Genomic DNA, 23,426 nt, shown 5'->3' on the forward strand with positions numbered 1-23,426 from the left:
ATGGGGATTGAGTACATAAATTTATAAAAATATAATGGACTTATATTTCAACGCCTGGCACATCACCAGAAATAGTTCGACTTTTAAACAGATTTAGAGTTGGTCTGCCGGTTAAGGCGTCTGACTAGAAATCAGATTCTCAATGGCAGCGTAGGTTCGAAACCTACCTACTGCAAACGGCCATTATTTTGCTTGAAATATAATTTTTGTAATTAGCAGCTCAGCCTAGAAAATTTTGTCAATTATGGGGATTGAGTGCATAAATTTAAAACAATATGCATACATATGCCCTTATATTTCAAATGGCACATCACCAGAAATAGTCCTACTTTCAAACAGATTTAGCCCCGGTCTGTCGGTTAAGGCGTCTGACTAGAAATCAGATTCTCCATGGCAGCGTAGGTTCGATACCTACCTACTGCAAACGGCCATTGTTTTGCGTGAAATATATATTTTTTAGTTAACAGCTCAGCTCAGAAATTTTTCTCAAATATGGGGATTGAGTACATAAATTTATAAAAATATAATGGACTTATAATTCAACGCATTGCACATTACCAGAAATAGTCCGACTTTCAAACAGATTTAGCCTTGGTCTCTCGGTTAAGGCGTCTGACTAGAAATCAGATTCTCCATGGCAGCGTAGGTTCCAAACCTACCTACTGCAAACGGTCATTATTTTGCTTGAAATATATATTTTTTAATTAACAGCTCAGCCCAGAAATTTTTCTCAAATATGGGGATTGATTACGTAAATTTATAAAAATATAATGGACTTACATTTCAACGCATGGCACATCACCAGAAATAGTTCGACTTTCAAACAGATTTAGCCTTGGTCTGTCGGTTAAGGCGTCTGACTAGAAATCAGATTCTCCATGGCAGCGTAGGTTCGAAACCTACCTACTGCAAACAGCCATTATTTTGCTTGAAATATAATTTTTGTAATTAGCAGCTCAGCCTAGAAAATTTTTTCAATTATGGGGATTGAGTGCATAAATTTAAAACAATATGCATACATATGCCCTTATATTTCAAATGGCACATCACCAGAAATAGTCCTACTTTCAAACAGATTTAGCCCTGGTCTGTCGGTTAAAGCGTCTGACTAGAAATCAGATTCTCTATTTCAGCGTAGGTTCGAAACCTACCTACTGCAAACGGCCATTGTTTTGCTTGAAATATATATTTTTTAATTAACAGGTCGGCCCAGAAATTTTTCTCAAATATGGGGATTGACTACATAAATTTATAAAAATATAATGGCTTTATATTTCAACGCATGGCACATCACCAGAAATAGTTCGACTTTCAAACAGATTTAGCCTTGGTCTGTCAGTTAAGGCGTCTGACTAGAAATCAGATTCTCTATCAGCATAGGTTCGAAACCTACCTACTGCAAACCACCATTTGTTTTGCATGAAACAAAATTTTTGTAATTAGCAGCTCAGCCCAGAAAATTTTGTCAATTATGGGGATTGAGTGCATAAATTTAAAACAATATGCATACATATGCCCTTATATTTCAAATGGCACATCAATAGAAATAGTCCTACTTTCAAACAGATTTAGCACTGATCTGTCCGTTAAGGCGTCTGACTAGAAATCAGATTCTCTATGGCAGCGTAGGTTCGAAACCTACCTACTGCAAACGGCCATTGTTTTGCTTGAAATATATATTTTTTAATTAACAGCTCAGCCTAGAAAATTTTCTCAAATATGGGGATTGAATACATAAATTTATAAAAATATAATGGCCTTATATTTCAACGCATGGCACATCACCAGAAATAGTTCGACTTTCAAACAGATTTAGCCTTGGTTTGTCGGTTAAGGCGTCTGACTAGAAATAAGATTCCCTATGGCAGCGTAGGTTCGACACCTACCTACTGCAAACAGCCATTATTTTGCTTGAAATATAATTTTTGTAATTAGCAGCTCAGCCCAGAGAATTTTGTCAATTATGGGGATTGAGTGCATAAATTTAAAACAATATGCAAACATATGCCCTTATATTTCAAATGGCACATCACCAGAAATAGTCCTACTTTCAAACAGATTTAGCCCTGGTCTGTCGGTTAAAGCGTCTGACTAGGAATCAGATTCTCTATGGCAGCGTAGTTTCGAATCCTACCTACTGCAAACGGCCATTGTTTTGCTTGAAATATATATTTTTTAATTAACAGGTCAGCTCAGAAATTTTTCTCAAATATGGGGATTGAGTACAATAATTTATAAAAGTATAATGGACTTATAATTAAACGCATGGCACATTACCAGAAATAGTCCGACTTTCAAACAGATTTAGCCTTGGTCTCTCGGTTAAGGCGTCTGACTAGAAATCAGATTCTCCATGGCAGCGTAGGTTCGAAACCTACCTACTGCAAACAGCCATTATTTTGCTTGAAATATAATTTTTGTAATTAGCAGCTCAGCCTAGAAAATTTTGTCAATTATGGGGATTGAGTGCATAAATTTAAAACAATATGCATACATATGCCCTTATATTTCAAATGGCACATCACCAGAAATAGTCCTACTTTCAAACAGATTTAGCCCTGGTCTGTCGGTTAAAGCGTCTGACTAGAAATCAGATTCTCTATGGCAGCGTAGGTTCGAAACCTACCTACTGCAAACGGCCATTGTTTTGCTTGAAATATATATTTTTTAATTAACAGCTCAGCTCAGAAATTTTTCTCAAATATGGGGATTCAGTACATAAATTTATAAAAATATAATGGACTTATATTTCAACGCCTGGCACATCACCAGAAATAGTTCGACTTTTAAACAGATTTAGAGTTGGTCTGCCGGTTAAGGCGTCTGACTAGAAATCAGATTCTCAATGGCAGCGTAGGTTCGAAACCTACCTACTGCAAACGGTCATTATTTTGCTTGAAATATATATTTTTTAATTAACAGCTCAGCTCAGAAATTTTTCTCAAATATGGGGATTGAGTACATAAATTTATAAAAATATAATGGACTTATAATTCAACGCATGGCACATTACCAGAAATAGTCCGACTTTCAAACAGATTTAGCCTTGGTCTCTCGGTTAAGGCGTCTGACTAGAAATCAGATTCTCCATGGCAGCGTAGGTTCGAAACCTACCTACTGCAAACGGTCATTATTTTGCTTGAAATATATATTTTTTAATTAACAGCTCAGCCCAGAAATTTTTCTCAAATATGGGGATTGATTACGTAAATTTATAAAAATATAATGGACTTACATTTCAACGCATGGCACATCACCAGAAATAGTTCGACTTTCAAACAGATTTAGCCTTGGTCTGTCGGTTAAGGCGTCTGACTAGAAATCAGATTCTCCATGGCAGCGTAGGTTCGAAACCTACCTACTGCAAACGGTCATTATTTTGCTTGAAATATATATTTTTTAATTAACAGCTCAGCCCAGAAATTTTTCTCAAATATGGGGATTGATTACGTAAATTTATAAAAATATAATGGACTTACATTTCAACGCATGGCACATCACAAGAAATAGTTCGACTTTTAAACAGATTTAGCCTTGGTCTGTCGGTTAAGGCGTCTGACTAGAAATCAGATTCTCCATGGCAGCGTAGGTTCGAAACCTACCTACTGCAAACAGCCATTATTTTGCTTGAAATATAATTTTTGTAATTAGCAGCTCAGCCCAGAGAATTTTGTCAATTATGGGGATTGAGTGCATAAATTTAAAACAATATGCATACATATGCCCTTATATTTCAAATGGCACATCACCAGAAATAGTCCTACTTTCAAACAGATTTAGCCCTGGTCTGTCGGTTAAAGCGTCTGACTAGAAATCAGATTCTCTATGGCAGCGTAGGTTCGAAACCTACCTACTGCAAACGGCCATTGTTTTGCTTGAAATATATATTTTTTAATTAACAGGTCGGCCCAGAAATTTTTCTCAAATATGGGGATTGACTACATAAATTTATAAAAATATAATGGCCTTATATTTCAACGCATGGCACATCACCAGAAATAGTTCGACTTTCAAACAGATTTAGCCTTGATCTGTCAGTTAAGGCGTCTGACTAGAAATCAGATTCTCTATCAGCATAGGTTCGAAACCTACCTACTGCAAACCACCATTTGTTTTGCATGAAACAAAATTTTTGTAATTAGCAGCTCAGCCCAGAAAATTTTGTCAATTATGGGGATTGAGTGCATAAATTTAAAACAATATGCATACATATGCCCTTATATTTCAAATGGCACATCACCAGAAATAGTCCTACTTTCAAACAGATTTAGCACTGATCTGTCGGTTAAGGCGTCTGACTAGAAATCAGATTCTCTATGGCAGCGTAGGTTCGAAACCTACCTACTGCAAACGGCCATTGTTTTGCTTGAAATATATATTTTTTAATAAACAGCTCAGCCCAGAAAATTTTCTCAAATATGGGGATTGAATACATAAATTTATAAAAATATAATGGCCTTATATTTCAACGCATGGCACATCACCAGAAATAGTTCGACTTTCAAACAGATTTAGCCTTGGTTTGTCGGTTAAGGCGTCTGACTAGAAATAAGATTCCCTATGGCAGCGTAGGTTCGACACCTACCTACTGCAAACGAAGATTGTTTTGCTTGAAATATATATTTTTTAATTAACAGCTAAGCCCAGAAAATTTTCTGAAATATGGGGATTGAATACACAAATTTATTAAAATATAATGGCCTTATATTTCAACGCTTGGCACAACAACAGAAATAGTTCGACTTTCAAACAGATTTAGCCTTGGTCTGTCGGTTAAGGCGTCTGACTAGGAATCAGATTCTCCATGGCAGCGTAGGATCGATACCTACCTACTGCAAGCGGCCATTGTTTTGCGTGAAATATATATTTTTTAATTAACAGCTCAGCTCAGAAATTTTTCTCAAATATGGGGATTGAGTACATAAATTTATAAAAATATAATGGACTTATATTTCAACGCCTGGCACATCACCAGAAATAGTTCGACTTTTAAACAGATTTAGAGTTGGTCTGCCGGTTAAGGCGTCTGACTAGAAATCAGATTCTCAATGGCAGCGTAGGTTCGAAACCTACCTACTGCAAACGGCCATTATTTTGCTTGAAATATAATTTTTGTAATTAGCAGCTCAGCCTAGAAAATTTTGTCAATTATGGGGATTGAGTGCATAAATTTAAAACAATATGCATACATATGCCCTTATATTTCAAATGGCACATCACCAGAAATAGTCCTACTTTCAAACAGATTTAGCCCCGGTCTGTCGGTTAAGGCGTCTGACTAGAAATCAGATTCTCCATGGCAGCGTAGGTTCGATACCTACCTACTGCAAACGGCCATTGTTTTGCGTGAAATATATATTTTTTAGTTAACAGCTCAGCTCAGAAATTTTTCTCAAATATGGGGATTGAGTACATAAATTTATAAAAATATAATGGACTTATAATTCAACGCATTGCACATTACCAGAAATAGTCCGACTTTCAAACAGATTTAGCCTTGGTCTCTCGGTTAAGGCGTCTGACTAGAAATCAGATTCTCCATGGCAGCGTAGGTTCCAAACCTACCTACTGCAAACGGTCATTATTTTGATTGAAATATATATTTTTTAATTAACAGCTCAGCCCAGAAATTTTTCTCAAATATGGGGATTGATTACGTAAATTTATAAAAATATAATGGACTTACATTTCAACGCATGGCACATCACCAGAAATAGTTCGACTTTCAAACAGATTTAGCCTTGGTCTGTCGGTTAAGGCGTCTGACTAGAAATCAGATTCTCCATGGCAGCGTAGGTTCGAAACCTACCTACTGCAAACAGCCATTATTTTGCTTGAAATATAATTTTTGTAATTAGCAGCTCAGCCTAGAAAATTTTGTCAATTATGGGGATTGAGTGCATAAATTTAAAACAATATGCATACATATGCCCTTATATTTCAAATGGCACATCAACAGAAATAGTCCTACTTTCAAACAGATTTAGCCCTGGTCTGTCGGTTAAAGCGTCTGACTAGAAATCAGATTCTCTATGGCAGCGTAGGTTCGAAACCTACCTACTGCAAACGGCCATTGTTTTGCTTGAAATATATATTTTTTAATTAACAGGTCGGCCCAGAAATTTTTCTCAAATATGGGGATTGACTACATAAATTTATAAAAATATAATGGCTTTATATTTCAACGCATGGCACATCACCAGAAATAGTTCGACTTTCAAACAGATTTAGCCTTGGTCTGTCAGTTAAGGCGTCTGACTAGAAATCAGATTCTCTATCAGCATAGGTTCGAAACCTACCTACTGCAAACCACCATTTGTTTTGCATGAAACAAAATTTTTGTAATTAGCAGCTCAGCCCAGAAAATTTTGTCAATTATGGGGATTGAGTGCATAAATTTAAAAAAAATATGCATACATATGCCCTTATATTTCAAATGGCACATCACCAGAAATAGTCCTACTTTCAAACAGATTTAGCACTGATCTGTCGGTTAAGGCGTCTGACTAGAAATCAGATTCTCTATGGCAGCGTAGGTTCGAAACCTACCTACTGCAAACGGCCATTGTTTTGCTTGAAATATATATTTTTTAATTAACAGCTCAGCTCAGAAAATTTTCTCAAATATGGGGATTGAATACATAAATTTATAAAAATATAATGGCCTTATATTTCAACGCATGGCACATCACCAGAAATAGTTCGACTTTTAAACAGATTTAGCCTTGGTGTGTCGGTTAAGGCGTCTGACTAGAAATAAGATTCCCTATGGCAGCGTAGGTTCGACACCTACCTACTGCAAACAGCCATTATTTTGCTTGAAATATAATTTTTGTAATTAGCAGCTCAGCCCAGAGAATTTTGTCAATTATGGGGATTGAGTGCATAAATTTAAAACAATATGCAAACATATGCCCTTATATTTCAAATGGCACATCACCAGAAATAGTCCTACCTTCAAACAGATTTAGCCCTGGTCTGTCGGTTAAAGCGTCTGACTAGAAATCAGATTCTCTATGGCAGCGTAGGTTCGAAACCTACCTACTGCAAACGGCCATTGTTTTGCTTGAAATATATATTTTTTAATTAACAGGTCAGCTCAGAAATTTTTCTCAAATATGGGGATTGAGTACATAAATTTATAAAAATATAATGGACTTATAATTCAACGCATGGAACATTACCAGAAATAGTCCGACTTTCAAACAGATTTAGCCTTGGTCTCTCGGTTAAGGCGTCTGACTAGAAATCAGATTCTCCATGGCAGCGTAGGTTCGAAACCTACCTACTGCAAACGGTCATTATTTTGCTTGAAATATATATTTTTTAATTAACAGCTCAGCCCAGAAATTTTTCTCAAATATGGGGATTGATTACGTAAATTTATAAAAATATAATGGACTTACATTTCAACGCATGGCACATCACCAGAAATAGTTCGACTTTCAAACAGATTTAGCCTTGGTCTGTCGGTTAAGGCGTCTGACTAGAAATCAGATTCTCCATGGCAGCGTAGGTTCGAAACCTACCTACTGCAAACGGTCATTATTTTGCTTGAAATATATATTTTTTAATTAACAGCTCAGCCCAGAAATTTTTCTCAAATATGGGGATTGATTACGTAAATTTATAAAAATATAATGGACTTACATTTCAACGCATGGCACATCACCAGAAATAGTTCGACTTTTAAACAGATTTAGCCTTGGTCTGTCGGTTAAGGCGTCTGACTAGAAATCAGATTCTCCATGGCAGCGTAGGTTCGAAACCTACCTACTGCAAACAGCCATTATTTTGCTTGAAATATAATTTTTGTAATTAGCAGCTCAGCCCAGAGAATTTTGTCAATTATGGGGATTGAGTGCATAAATTTAAAACAATATGCATACATATGCCCTTATATTTCAAATGGCACATCACCAGAAATAGTCCTACTTTCAAACAGATTTAGCCCTGGTCTGTCGGTTAAAGCGTCTGACTAGAAATCAGATTCTCTATGGCAGCGTAGGTTCGAAACCTACCTACTGCAAACGGCCATTGTTTTGCTTGAAATATATATTTTTTAATTAACAGGTCGGCCCAGAAATTTTTCTCAAATATGGGGATTGACTACATAAATTTATAAAAATATAATGGCCTTATATTTCAACGCATGGCACATCACCAGAAATAGTTCGACTTTCAAACAGATTTAGCCTTGGTCTGTCAGTTAAGGCGTCTGACTAGAAATCAGATTCTCTATCAGCATAGGTTCGAAACCTACCTACTGCAAACCACCATTTGTTTTGCATGAAACAAAATTTTTGTAATTAGCAGCTCAGCCCAGAAAATTTTGTCAATTATGGGGATTGAGTGCATAAATTTAAAACAATATGCATACATATGCCCTTATATTTCAAATGGCACATCACCAGAAATAGTCCTACTTTCAAACAGATTTAGCACTGATCTGTCGGTTAAGGCGTCTGACTAGAAATCAGATTCTCTATGGCAGCGTAGGTTCGAAACCTACCTACTGCAAACGGCCATTGTTTTGCTTGAAATATATATTTTTTAATAAACAGCTCAGCCCAGAAAATTTTCTCAAATATGGGGATTGAATACATAAATTTATAAAAATATAATGGCCTTATATTTCAACGCATGGCACATCACCAGAAATAGTTCGACTTTCAAACAGATTTAGCCTTGGTTTGTCGGTTAAGGCGTCTGACTAGAAATAAGATTCCCTATGGCAGCGTAGGTTCGACACCTACCTACTGCAAACGAAGATTGTTTTGCTTGAAATATATATTTTTTAATTAACAGCTAAGCCCAGAAAATTTTCTCAAATATGGGGATTGAATACACAAATTTATAAAAATATAATGGCCTTATATTTCAACGCTTGGCACAACAACAGAAATAGTTCGACTTTCAAACAGATTTAGCCTTGGTCTGTCGGTTAAGGCGTCTGACTAGGAATCAGATTCTCCATGGCAGCGTAGGATCGATACCTACCTACTGCAAGCGGCCATTGTTTTGCGTGAAATATATATTTTTTAATTAACAGCTCAGCTCAGAAATTTTTCTCAAATATGGGGATTGAGTACATAAATTTATAAAAATATAATGGACTTATATTTCAACGCCTGGCACATCACCAGAAATAGTTCGACTTTTAAACAGATTTAGAGTTGGTCTGCCGGTTAAGGCGTCTGACTAGAAATCAGATTCTCAATGGCAGCGTAGGTGCGAAACCTACCTACTGCAAACTTCCATTATTTTGCTTGAAATATAATTTTTGTAATTAGCAGCTCAGCCTAGAAAATTTTGTCAATTATGGGGATTGAGTGCATAAATTTAAAACAATATGCATACATATGCCCTTATATTTCAAATGGCACATCACCAGAAATAGTCCTACTTTCAAACAGATTTAGCCCCGGTCTGTCGGTTAAGGCGTCTGACTAGAAATCAGATTCTCCATGGCAGCGTAGGTTCGATACCTACCTACTGCAAACGGCCATTGTTTTGCGTGAAATATATATTTTTTAGTTAACAGCTCAGCTCAGAAATTTTTCTCAAATATGGGGATTGAGTACATAAATTTATAAAAATATAATGGACTTATAATTCAACGCATTGCACATTACCAGAAATAGTCCGACTTTCAAACAGATTTAGCCTTGGTCTCTCGGTTAAGGCGTCTGACTAGAAATCAGATTCTCCATGGCAGCGTAGGTTCCAAACCTACCTACTGCAAACGGTCATTATTTTGCTTGAAATATATATTTTTTAATTAACAGCTCAGCCCAGAAATTTTTCTCAAATATGGGGATTGATTACGTAAATTTATAAAAATATAATGGACTTACATTTCAACGCATGGCACATCACCAGAAATAGTTCGACTTTTAAACAGATTTAGCCTTGGTCTGTCGGTTAAGGCGTCTGACTAGAAATCAGATTCTCCATGGCAGCGTAGGTTCGAAACCTACCTACTGCAAACAGCCATTATTTTGCTTGAAATATAATTTTTGTAATTAGCAGCTCAGCCCAGAGAATTTTGTCAATTATGGGGATTGAGTGCATAAATTTAAAACAATATGCATACATATGCCCTTATATTTCAAATGGCACATCACCAGAAATAGTCCTACTTTCAAACAGATTTAGCCCTGGTCTGTCGGTTAAAGCGTCTGACTAGAAATCAGATTCTCTATGGCAGCGTAGGTTCGAAACCTACCTACTGCAAACGGCCATTGTTTTGCTTGAAATATATATTTTTTAATTAACAGGTCGGCCCAGAAATTTTTCTCAAATATGGGGATTGACTACATAAATTTATAAAAATATAATGGCCTTATATTTCAACGCATGGCACATCACCAGAAATAGTTCGACTTTCAAACAGATTTAGCCTTGGTCTGTCAGTTAAGGCGTCTGACTAGAAATCAGATTCTCTATCAGCATAGGTTCGAAACCTACCTACTGCAAACCACCATTTGTTTTGCATGAAACAAAATTTTTGTAATTAGCAGCTCAGCCCAGAAAATTTTGTCAATTATGGGGATTGAGTGCATAAATTTAAAACAATATGCATACATATGCCCTTATATTTCAAATGGCACATCACCAGAAATAGTCCTACTTTCAAACAGATTTAGCACTGATCTGTCGGTTAAGGCGTCTGACTAGAAATCAGATTCTCTATGGCAGCGTAGGTTCGAAACCTACCTACTGCAAACGGCCATTGTTTTGCTTGAACTATATATTTTTTAATAAACAGCTCAACCCAGAAAATTTTCTCAAATATGGGGATTGAATACATAAATTTATAAAAATATAATGGACTTACATTTCAACGCATGGCACATCACCAGAAATAGTTCGACTTTTAAACAGATTTAGCCTTGGTCTGTCGGTTAAGGCGTCTGACTAGGAATCAGATTCTCCATGGCAGCGTAGGATCGATACCTACCTACTGCAAACGGCCATTGTTTTGCGTGAAATATATATTTTTTAATTAACAGCTCAGCTCAGAAATTTTTCTCAAATATGGGGATTGAGTACATAAATTTATAAAAATATAATGGACTTATATTTCAACGCATGGCACATCACCAGAAATAGTTCGACTTTTAAACAGATTTAGCCTTGGTCTGCCGGTTAAGGCGTCTGACTAGGAATCAGATTCTCCATGGCAGCGTAGGATCTATACCTACCTACTGCAAACGGCCATTGTTTTGCGTGAAATATATATTTTTTAATTAACAGCTCAGCTCAGAAATTTTTCTCAAATATGGGGATTGAGTACATAAATTTATAAAAATATAATGGACTTATATTTCAACGCATGGCACATCACCAGAAATAGTTCGACTTTTAAACAGATTTAGCCTTGGTCTGCCGGTTAAGGCGTCTGACTAGAAATCAGATTCTCAATGGCAGCGTAGGTTCGAAACCTACCTACTGCAAACGGCCATTATTTTGCTTGAAATATAATTTTTGTAATTAGCAGCTCAGCCTAGAAAATTTTGTCAATTATGGGGATTGAGTGCATAAATTTAAAACAATATGCATACATATGCCCTTATATTTCAAATGGCACATCACCAGAAATAGTCCTACTTTCAAACAGATTTAGCCCTGGTCTGTCGGTTAAGGCGTCTGACTAGAAATCAGATTCTCTATGGCAGCGTAGGTTCGAAACCTACCTACTGCAAACGGCCATTGTTTTGCTTGAAATATATATTTTTTAATTAACAGGTCGGCCCAGAAATTTTTCTCAAATATGGGGATTGACTACATAAATTTATAAAAATATAATGGCCTTATATTTCAACGCATGGCACATCACCAGAAATAGTTCGACTTTCAAACAGATTTAGCCTTGGTCTGTCAGTTAAGGCGTCTGACTAGAAATCAGATTCTCTATCAGCATAGGTTCGAAACCTACCTATTGCAAACGAATATTTGTTATGCTTGAAATATAATTTTTGTAATTAGCAGCTCAGCCCAGAAAATTTTGTCAATTATGGAAATTGAGTGCATAAATTTAAAACAATATGCATACATATGCCCTTATATTTCAAATGGCACATCACCAGAAATAGTCCTATTTTCAAACAGATTTAGCCCTGGTCTGTCGGTTAAGGCGTCTGACTAGAAATCAGATTCTCCATGGCAGCGTAGGTTCGAAACCTACCTACTGCAAACGGTCATTATTTTGCTTGAAATATATATTTTTTAATTAACAGCTCAGCCCAGAAATTTTTCTCAAATATGGGGATTGACTACATAAATTTATAAAAATATAATGGCCTTATATTTCAACGCATCTCACATCACCAGAAATAGTTCGACTTTCAAACAGATTTAGCCTTGGTCTGTCGGTTAAGGCTTCTGACTAGAAATCAGATTCTCCATGGCAGCGTAGGATCGATACCTACCTACTGCAAACGACCATTGTTTTGCGTGAAATATATATTTTTTAATTAATAGCTCAGCTCAGAAATTTTTCTCAAATATGGGGATTGACTACATAAATTTATAAATATATAATGGCCTTATATTTCAACGCATGGCACATCACCAGAAATAGTTCGACTTTCAAACAAATTTAGCCCTGGTCTGTCGGTTAAGGCGTCTGACTAGAAATCAGATTCTCTATGGCAGCGTAGGTTCGAAACCTACCTACTGTAAACGACCATTTGTTTTGCTTGAAATATAATTTTTGTAATTAGCAACTCCGCCCAGAATATTTTGTCAATTATGGGGATTGAGTGCATAAAATTAAATCAATATGCATACATATGCCCTTATATTTCAAATGGCACATCACCAGAAATAATCCTACTTTCAAACAGATTTAGCACTGATCTGTCGGTTAAGGCGTCTGACTAGAAATCAGATATTCCATGGCAGCGTAGGTTCGAAACCTACCTACTGCAAACGGTCATTATTTTGGTTGAAATATATATTTTTTAATTAACAGCTCAGCTAAGAAATTTTTCTCAAATATGGGGATAGAGTACGTAAATTTATAAAAATATAATGGACTTACATTTCAACGCATGGCACATCACCAGAAATAGTTCTACTTTCAAACAGATTTAGCCTAGGTCTGTCGGTTAAGGCGTCTGACTAGAAATCAGATTCTCTATGGCAGCGTAGGTTCGAAACCTACCTGCTGCAAACGGCCATTGTTTTGCTTGAAATATATATGTTTTAATTAACAGGTCGGTCCAGAAATTTTTCTCAAATATGGGGATTGACTACATAAATTTATAAAAATATAATGGCCTTATATTTCAACGCATGGCACATCACCAGAAATAGTTCGACTTTCAAACAGATTTAGCCTTGGTCTGTCGGTTAAGGCGCCTGACTAGAAATCAGATTCTCTATCAGCATAGTTTCGAAACCTACCTATTGCAAACGAATATTTGTTTTGCTTGAAATATAATTTTTGTAATTAGCAGCTCAGCCCAGAAAATTTTGTCAATTATGGGGATTGAGTGCATAAATTTAAAACAATATGCAAACATATGCCCTTATATTTCAAATGGCACATCACCAGAAATAGTCCTATTTTCAAACAGATTTAGCCCTGGTCTGTCGCTTAAGGCGTCTGACTAGAAATCAGATTCTCCATGGCAGCGTAGGTTCGAAACCTACCTACTGCAAACGGTCATTATTTTGCTTGAAATATATATTTTTTAATTAACAGCTCAGCCCAGAAATTTTTCTCAAATATGGGGATTGACTACATAAATTTATAAAAATATAATGGCCTTATATTTCAACGCATGGCACATCACCAGAAATAGTTCGACTTTCAAACAGATTTAGCCTTGGTCTGTCGGTTAAGGCGTCTGACTAGAAATCAGATTCTCCATGGCAGCGTAGGATCGATACCTACCTACTGCAAACGACCATTGTTTTGGGTGAAATATATATTTTTTAATTAATAGCTCAGCTCAGAAATTTTTCTCAAATATGGGGATTGACTACATAAATTTATAAAAATATAATGGCCTTATATTTCAACGCATGGCACATCACCAGAAATAGTTCGACTTTCAAACAGATTTAGAATTGGTCTGTCGGCTAAGGCGTCTGACTAGAAATCAGATTCTCTATGGCAGCGTAGGTTCGAAACCTACCTACTGCAAACGGCCATTATTGTGGTTGAAATATATATTTTTTAATTAACAGCTCAGCCCAGAAATTTTTCTCAAATATGGGGATAGAGTACATCACCAGAAATAGTTCGACTTTCAAACAGATTTAGCCTTGGTCTGTCGGCTAAGGCGTCTGACTAGAAATCAGATTCTCTATGGCAGCGTAGGTTCGAGACCTACCTACTGTAAACGACCATTTGTTTTGCTTGAAATATAATTTTTGTAATTAGCAGCTCCGCAAAGAAAATTTTGTCAATTATGGGGATTGAGTGCATAAAATTAAAACAATATGCATACATATGCCCTTATATTTCAAATGGCACATCACCAGAAATAATCCTACTTTCAAACAGATTTAGCACTGGTCTGTCGGTTAAGGCGTCTGACTAGAAATCAGATTCTCTATGGCAGCGTAGGTTCGAAACCTACCTACTGCAAACGGCCATTGTTTTGCTTGAAATATATATTTTTTAATTAACAGCTCAGCCTAGAAAATTTTCTCAAATATGGGAATTGAATACATAAATTTATAAAAATATAATGGCCTTATATTTCAACGCTTGGCACAACAACAGAAATAGTTCGACTTTCAAACAGATTTAGCCTTGGTCTGTCGGTTAAGGCGTCTGACTAGAAATCAGATTCTCTATGGCAGCGTAGGTTCGAAACCTACCTACTGCAAACGGCATTGTTTTGCTTGAAATATATATGTTTTAATTAACAGGTCGGCCCAGAAATTTTTCTCAAATATGGGGATTGACTACATAAATTTATAAAAATATAATGGCCTTATATTTCAAATATTTCAATATTTCAAATATGGGGATAGAGTACATCACCAGAAATAGTTCGACTTTCAAACAGATTTAGCCTTGGTCTGTCGGCTAAGGCGTCTGACTAGAAATCAGATTCTCTATGGCAGCGTAGGTTCGAGACCTACCTACTGTAAACGACCATTTGTTTTGCTTGAAATATAATTTTTGTAATTAGCAGCTCCGCAAAGAAAATTTTGTCAATTATGGGGATTGAGTGCATAAAATTAAAACAATATGCATACATATGCCCTTATATTTCAAATGGCACATCACCAGAAATAATCCTACTTTCAAACAGATTTAGCACTGGTCTGTCGGTTAAGGCGTCTGACTAGAAATCAGATTCTCTATGGCAGCGTAGGTTCGAAACCTACCTACTGCAAACGGCCATTGTTTTGCTTGAAATATATATTTTTTAATTAACAGCTCAGCCTAGAAAATTTTCTCAAATATGGGGATTGAATACATAAATTTATAAAAATATAATGGCCTTATATTTCAACGCTTGGCACAACAACAGAAATAGTTCGACTTTCAAACAGATTTAGCCTTGGTCTGTCGGTTAAGGCGTCTGACTAGAAATCAGATTCTCTATGGCAGCGTAGGTTCGAAACCTACCTACTGCAAACGGCATTGTTTTGCTTGAAATATATATGTTTTAATTAACAGGTCGGCCCAGAAATTTTTCTCAAATATGGGGATTGACTACATAAATTTATAAAAATATAATGGCCTTATATTTCAACGCATGGCACATCACCAGAAATAGTTCGATTTTCAAACAGATTTAGCCTTGGTCTGTCGGTTAGGGCGTCTGACTAGAAATCAGATTCTCTATCAGCATAGTTTCGAAATCTACCTATTGCAAACGAATATTTGTTTTGCTTGAAATATAATTTTTGTAATTAGCAGCTCAGCCCAGAAAATTTTGTCAATTATGGGGATTGAGTGCATAAATTTAAAACAATATGCATACATATGCCCTTATATTTCAAATGGCACATCACCAGAAATAGTCCTATTTTCAAACATATTTAGCCCTGGTCTGTCGGTTAAGGCGTCTGACTAGAAATCACATTCTCCATGGCAGCGTAGGTTCGAAACCTACCTACTGCAAACGGTCATTATTTTGCTTGAAATATATATTTTTTGATTAACAGCTCAGCCCAGAAATTTTTCTCAAATATGGGGATTGACTACATAAATTTATAAAAATATAATGGCCTTATATTTCAACGCATGGCATATCACCAGAAATAGTTCGACTTTCAAACAGATTTAGCCTTGGTCTGTCGGTTAAGGCGTCTGACTAGAAATCAGATTCTCCATGGCAGCGTAGGATCGATACCTACCTACTGTAAACGGCCATTGTTTTGCGTGAAATATATATTTTTTAATTAATAGCTCAGCTCAGAAATTTTTCTCAAATATGGGGATTGAGTACGTAAATTTATAAAAATATAATGGACTTATGTTTCAACGCATGGCACATCACCAGAAATAGTTCGACTTTCAAACAGATTTAGCGTTGGTCTGTCGGTTAAGGCGTCTGACTAGAAATCAGATTCTCTATGGCAGCGTAGGTTCGAAACCTACCTACTGCAAACGGAAATTGTTTTGCTTGAAATATATATTTTTTAATTAACAGCTCAGCCCAGAAATTTTTCTCAAATATGGGGATTGAGTACGTAAATTTATAAAAATATAATGGCCTTATATTTCAACGCATGGCACATCACCAGAAATAGTTCGACTTTCAAACAGATTTAGCCTTGGTCTGTCGGCTAAGGCATCTGACTAGAAATCAGATTCTCTATATCAGGGTAGGTTCGAAACCTACCTACTGTAAACGACCATTTGTTTTGCTTGAAATATAATTTTTGTAATTAGCAGCTCCGCCCAGAAAATTTTGTCAATTATGGGGATTGAGTGCATAAAATTAAAACAATATGCATACATATGCCCTTATATTTCAAATAGCACATCACCAGAAATAATCCTACTTTCAAACAGATTTAGCACTGGTCTGTCGGTTAAGGCGTCTGACTAGAAATCAGATTCTCTATGGCAGCGTAGGTTCGAAACCTACCTACTGCAAACGGCCATTGTTTTGCTTGAAATATATATTTTTTAATTAACAGCTCAGCCTAGAAAATTTTCTCAAATATGGGGATTGAATACATAAATTTATAAAAATATAATGGCCTTATATTTCAACGCTTGGCACATCACCAGAAATAGTTCGACTTTCAAACAGATTTAGCCTTGGTCTGTCGGTTAAGGCGTCTGACTAGAAATCAGATTCTCTATCAGCATAGTTTCGAAACCTACCTATTGCAAACGAATATTTGTTTTGCTTGAAATATAATTTTTGTAATTAGCAGCTCAGCCCAGAAAATTTTGTCAATTATGGGGATTGAGTGCATAAATTTAAAACAATATGCATACATATGCCCTTATATTTCAAATGGCACATCACCAGAAATAGTCCTATTTTCAAACAGATTTAGCCCTGGTCTGTCGGTTAAGGCGTCTGACTAGAACTCAGATTCTCCATGGCAGCGTAGGTTCGAAACCTACCTACTGCAAACGGCCATTGTTTTGCTTGAAATATATATTTTTTAATTAACAGCTCAGCCTAGAAAATTTTCTCAAATATGGGGATTGAATACATAAATTTATAAAAATATAATGGCCTTATATTTCAACGCTTGGCACATCACCAGAAATAGTTCGACTTTCAAACAGATTTAGCCTTGGTCTGTCGGTTAAGGCGTCTGACTAGAAATCAGATTCTCTATCAGCATAGTTTCGAAACCTACCTATTGCAAAGGAATATTTGTTTTGCTTGAAATATAATTTTTGTAATTAGCAGCTCAGCCCAGAAAATTTTGTCAATTATGGGGATTGAGTGCATAAATTTAAAACAATATGCATACATATGCCCTTATATTTCAAATGGCACATCACCAGAAATAGTCCTATTTTCAAACAGATTTAGCCCTGGTCTGTCGGTTAAGGCGTCTGACTAGAAATCAGATTCTCCATGGCAGCGTAGGTTCGAAGCCTACCTACTGCAAACGGTCATTATTTTGCTTGAAATATATATTTTTTAATTAACAGCTCAGCCCAGAAATTTTTCTCAAATATGGGGATTGACTACATAAATTTATAAAAATATAATGGCCTTATATTTCAACGCATGGCACATCACCAGAAATAGTTCGACTTTCAAACAGATTTAGCCATGGTCTGTCGGTTAAGGCGTCTGACTAGAAATAAGATTCCCTATGGCAGCGTAGGTTCGACACCTACCTACTGCAAACGAAGATTGTTTTGCTTGAAATATATATTTTTTAATTAACAGCTAAGCCCAGAAAATTTTCTCAAATATGGGGATTGAATACATAAATTTATAAAAATATAATGGCCTTATATTTCAACGCTTGGCACAACAACAGAAATAGTTCGACTTTCAAACAGATTTAGCCTTGGTCTGTCGGTTAAGGCGTCTGACTAGGAATCAGATTCTCCATGGCAGCGTAGGATCGATACCTACCTACTGCAAACGGCCATTGTTTTGCTTGAAATACATATTTTTTAATTAACAGCTCAGCCCAGAAATTTTTCTCAAATATGGGGATTGGGTACGTAAATTTATAAAAATATAATGGACTTATATTTCAACGCATGGCACATCACCAGAAATAGTTCGACTTTTAAACAGATTTAGCCTTGGTCTGCCGGTTAAGGCGTCTGACTAGATATCAGATTCTCAATGGCAGCGTAGGTTCGAAACCTACCTACTGCAAACGGCCATTATTTTGCTTGAAATATAATTTTTGTAATTAGCAGCTCAGCCTAGAAAATTTTGTCAATTATGGGGATTGAGTGCATAAATTTAAAACAATATGCATACATATGCCCTTATATTTCAAATGGCACATCACCAGAAATAGTCCTACTTTCAAACAGATTTAGCCCCGGTCTGTCGGTTAAGGCGTCTGACTAGAAATCAGATTCTCCATGGCAGCGTAGGTTCGATACCTACCTACTGCAAACGGCCATTGTTTTGCGTGAAATATATATTTTTTAGTTAACAGCTCAGCTCAGAAATTTTTCTCAAATATGGGGATTGAGTACATAAATTTATAAAAATATAATGGACTTATAATTCAACGCATGGCACATTACCAGAAATAGTCCGACTTTCAAACAGATTTAGCCTTGGTCTCTCGGTTAAGGCGTCTGACTAGAAATCAGATTCTCCATGGCAGCGTAGGTTCGAAACCTACCTACTGCAAACAGCCATTATTTTGCTTGAAATATATATTTTTTAATTAACAGCTCACCCCAGAAATTTTTCTCAAATATGGGGATTGAGTAAGTAAATTTATAAAAATATGATGGACTTATATTTCAACGCATGGCACATCACCAGAAATAGTTCGACTTTCAAACAGATTTAGCCTTGGTCTGTCGGTTAAGGCGTCTGACTAGAAATCAGATTCTCCATGGCAGCGTAGGTTCGAAACCTACCTACTGCAAACAGCCATTATTTTGCTTGAAATATAATTTTTGTAATTAGCAGCTCAGCCCAGATAATTTTGTCAATTATGTGGATTGAGTGCATAAATTTAAAACAATATGCATACATATGCCCTTATATTTCAAATGGCACATCACCAGAAATAGTCCTACTTTCAAACAGATTTAGCCTTGGTCTGTCGGTTAAGGCGTCTGAATAGAAATCAGATTCTCTATGGCAGCGTAGGTTCGAAACCTACCTACTGCAAACGACCATTGTTTCGCTTGAAATATATATTTTTTAATTAACAGCTAAGCCCAGAAAATTTTCTCAAATATGGGGATTGAATACATAAATTTATAAAAATATAATGGCCTTATATTTCAACGCTTGGCACAACAACAGAAATAGTTCGACTTTCAAACAGATTTAGCTTTGGTCTGTCGGTTAAGGCGTCTGACTAGAAATCAGATTCTCTATGGCAGCGTAGGTTCGAAACCTACCTGCTGCAAACGGCCATTATTTTGCTTGAAATATATATGTTTTAATTAACAGGTCGGCCCAGAAATTTTTCTCAAATATGGGGATTGACTACATAAATTTATAAAAATATAATGGCCTTATATTTCAACGCATGGCACATCACCAGAAATAGTTCGACTTTCAAACAGATTTAGCCTTGGTCTGTCGGTTAAGGCGTCTGACTAGAAATCAGATTCTCTATCAGCATAGTTTCGAAACCTACCTATTGCAAACGAATATTTGTTTTGCTTGAAATATAATTTTTGTAATTAGCAGCTCAGCCCAGAAAATTTTGTCAATTATGGGGATTAAGTGCATAAATTTAAAACAATATGCATACATATGCCCTTATATTTCAAATGGCACATCACCAGAAATAGTCCTATTTTCAAGCAGATTTAGCCCAGGTCTGTCGGTTAAGGCGTCTGACTAGAAATCAGATTCTCCATGGCAGCGTAGGTTCGAAACCTACCTACTGCAAACGGCCATTGTTTTGCGTGAAATATATATTTTTTAATTAATAGCTCAGCTCAGAAATTTTTCTCAAATATGGGGATTGACTACATAAATTTATAAAAATATAATGGCCATATATTTCAACGCATGGCACATCACCAGAAATAGTTCGACTTTCAAACAGATTTAGCCTTGGTCTGTCGGCTAAGGCGTCTGACTAGAAATCAGATTCTCTATATCAGGGTAGGTTCGAAACCTACCTACTGTAAACGACCATTTGTTTTGCTTGAAATATAATTTTTGTAATTAGCAGCTCCGCCCAGAAAATTTTGTCAATTATGGGGATTGAGTGCATAAAATTAAAACAATATGCATACATATGCCCTTATATTTCAAATGGCACATCACCAGAAATAATCCTACTTTCAAACAGATTTAGCACTTTTCTGTCGGTTAAGGCGTCTGACTAGAAATCAGATTCTCTATGGCAGCGTAGGTTCGAAACCTACCTACTGCAAACGGCCATTGTTTTGCTTGAAATATATATTTTTTAATTAACAGCTCAGCCTAGAAAATTTTCTCAAATATGGGGATTGACTACATAAATTTATAAAAATATAATGGCCTTATATTTCAACGCATGGCACATCACCAGAAATAGTTCGACTTTCAAACAGATTTAGCCTTGGTCTGTCGGTTAAGGCGTCTGACTAGAAATCAGATTCTCTATCAGCATAGTTTCGAAACCTACCTATTGCAAACGAATATTTGTTTTGCTTGAAATATAATTTTTGTAATTAGCAGCTCAGCCCAGAAAATTTTGTCAATTATGGGGATTAAGTGCATAAATTTAAAACAATATGCATACATATGCCCTTATATTTCAAATGGCACATCACCAGAAATAGTCCTATACATATGTCCATGGCAGCGTAGGTTCGAAACCTACCTACTGCAAACGGCCATTGTTTTGCTTGAAATATATATTTTTTAATTAACAGCTCAGCCTAGAAAATTTTCTCAAATATGGGGATTGAATACATAAATTTATAAAAATATAATGGCCTTATATTTCAACGCTTGGCACATCACCAGAAATAGTTCGACTTTCAAACAGATTTAGCCTTGGTCTGTCGGCTAAGGCGTCTGACTAGAAATCAGATTCTCTATATCAGGGTAGGTTCGAAACCTACCTACTGTAAACGACCATTTGTTTTGCTTGAAATATAATTTTTGTAATTAGCAGCTCAGCCCAGAAAATTTTGTCAATTATGGGGATTGAGTGCATAAATTTAAAACAATATGCATACATATGCCCTTATATTTCAAATGGCACATCACCAGAAATAGTCCTATTTTCAAACAGATTTAGCCCTGGTCTGTCGGTTAAGGCGTCTGACTAGAACTCAGATTCTCCATGGCAGCGTAGGTTCGAAACCTACCTACTGCAAACGGTCATTATTTTGCTTGAAATATATATTTTTTAATTAACAGCTCAGCCCATAAATTTTTCTCAAATATGGGGATTGACTACATAAATTTATAAAAATATAATGGCCTTATATTTCAACGCATGGCACATCACCAGAAATAGTTCGACTTTCAAACAGATTTAGCCTTGGTCTGTCGGTTAAGGCGTCTGACTAGAAATCAGATTCTCCATGGCAGCGTAGGTTCGAAACCTACCTACTGCAAGCGGTCATTATTTTGGTTGAAATATATATTTTTTAATTAACAGCCCAGCCCAGAAATTTTTCTCAAATATGGGGATAGAGTACGTAAATTTATAAAAATATAATGGACTTACATTTCAACGCATGGCACATCACCAGAAATAGTTCGACTTTCAAACAGATTTAGCCTTGGTCTGTCGATTAAGGCGTCTGACTAGAAATCAGATTCTCTATGGCAGCGTAGGTTCGAAACCTACCTGCTGCAAACGGCCATTGTTTTGCTTGAAATATATATGTTTTAATTAACAGGTCGGCCCAGAAATTTTTCTCAAATACGGGGATTGACTACATAAATTTATAAAAATATAATGGCCTTATATTTCGACGCATGGCACATCACCAGAAATAGTTCGACTTTCAAACAGATTTAGCCTTGGTCTGTCGGTTAAGGCGTCTGACTAGAAATCAGATTCTCTATCAGCATAGTTTCGAAACCTACCTATTGCAAACGAATATTTGTTTTGCTTGAAATATAATTTTTGTAATTAGCAGCTCAGCCCAGAAAATTTTGTCAATTATGGGGATTGAGTGCATAAATTTAAAACAATATGCATACATATGCCCTTATATTTCAAATGGCACATCACCAGAAATAGTCCTATTTTCAAACAGATTTAGCCCTGGTCTGTCGGTTAAGGCGTCTGACTAGAAATCAGATTCTCCATGGCAGCGTAGGTTCGAAACCTACCTACTGCAAACGGTCATTATTTTGCTTGAAATATATATTTTTTAATTAACAGCTCAGCCCAGAAATTTTTCTCAAATATGGGGATTGACTACATAAATTTATAAAAATATAATGGCCTTATATTTCAACGCATGGCACATCACCAGAAATAGTCCGACTTTCAAACAGATTTAGCCTTGGTCTGTCGGTTAAGGCGTCTGACTAGAAATCAGATTCTCCATGGCAGCGTAGGTTCGAAACCTACCTACTGCAAACGGTCATTATTTTGGTTGAAATATATATTTTTTAATTAACAGCTCAGCCCAGAAATTTTTCTCAAATATGGGGATAGAGTACGTAAATTTATAAAAATATAATGGACTTACATTTCAACGCATGGCACATCACCAGAAATAGTTCGACTTTCAAACAGATTTAGCCTTGGTCTGTCGGTTAAGGCGTCTGACTAGAAATCAGATTCTCCATGGCAGCGTAGGATCGATACCTACCTACTGCAATCGGCCATTGTTTTGCGTG

The sequence above is a fragment of the Cylas formicarius genome, unplaced genomic scaffold (genome assembly GCF_029955315.1).
Source record: "Cylas formicarius isolate icCylForm1 unplaced genomic scaffold, icCylForm1.1 PGA_scaffold_16__1_contigs__length_5364039, whole genome shotgun sequence".
NCBI lineage: Eukaryota > Metazoa > Arthropoda > Insecta > Coleoptera > Brentidae > Cylas > Cylas formicarius.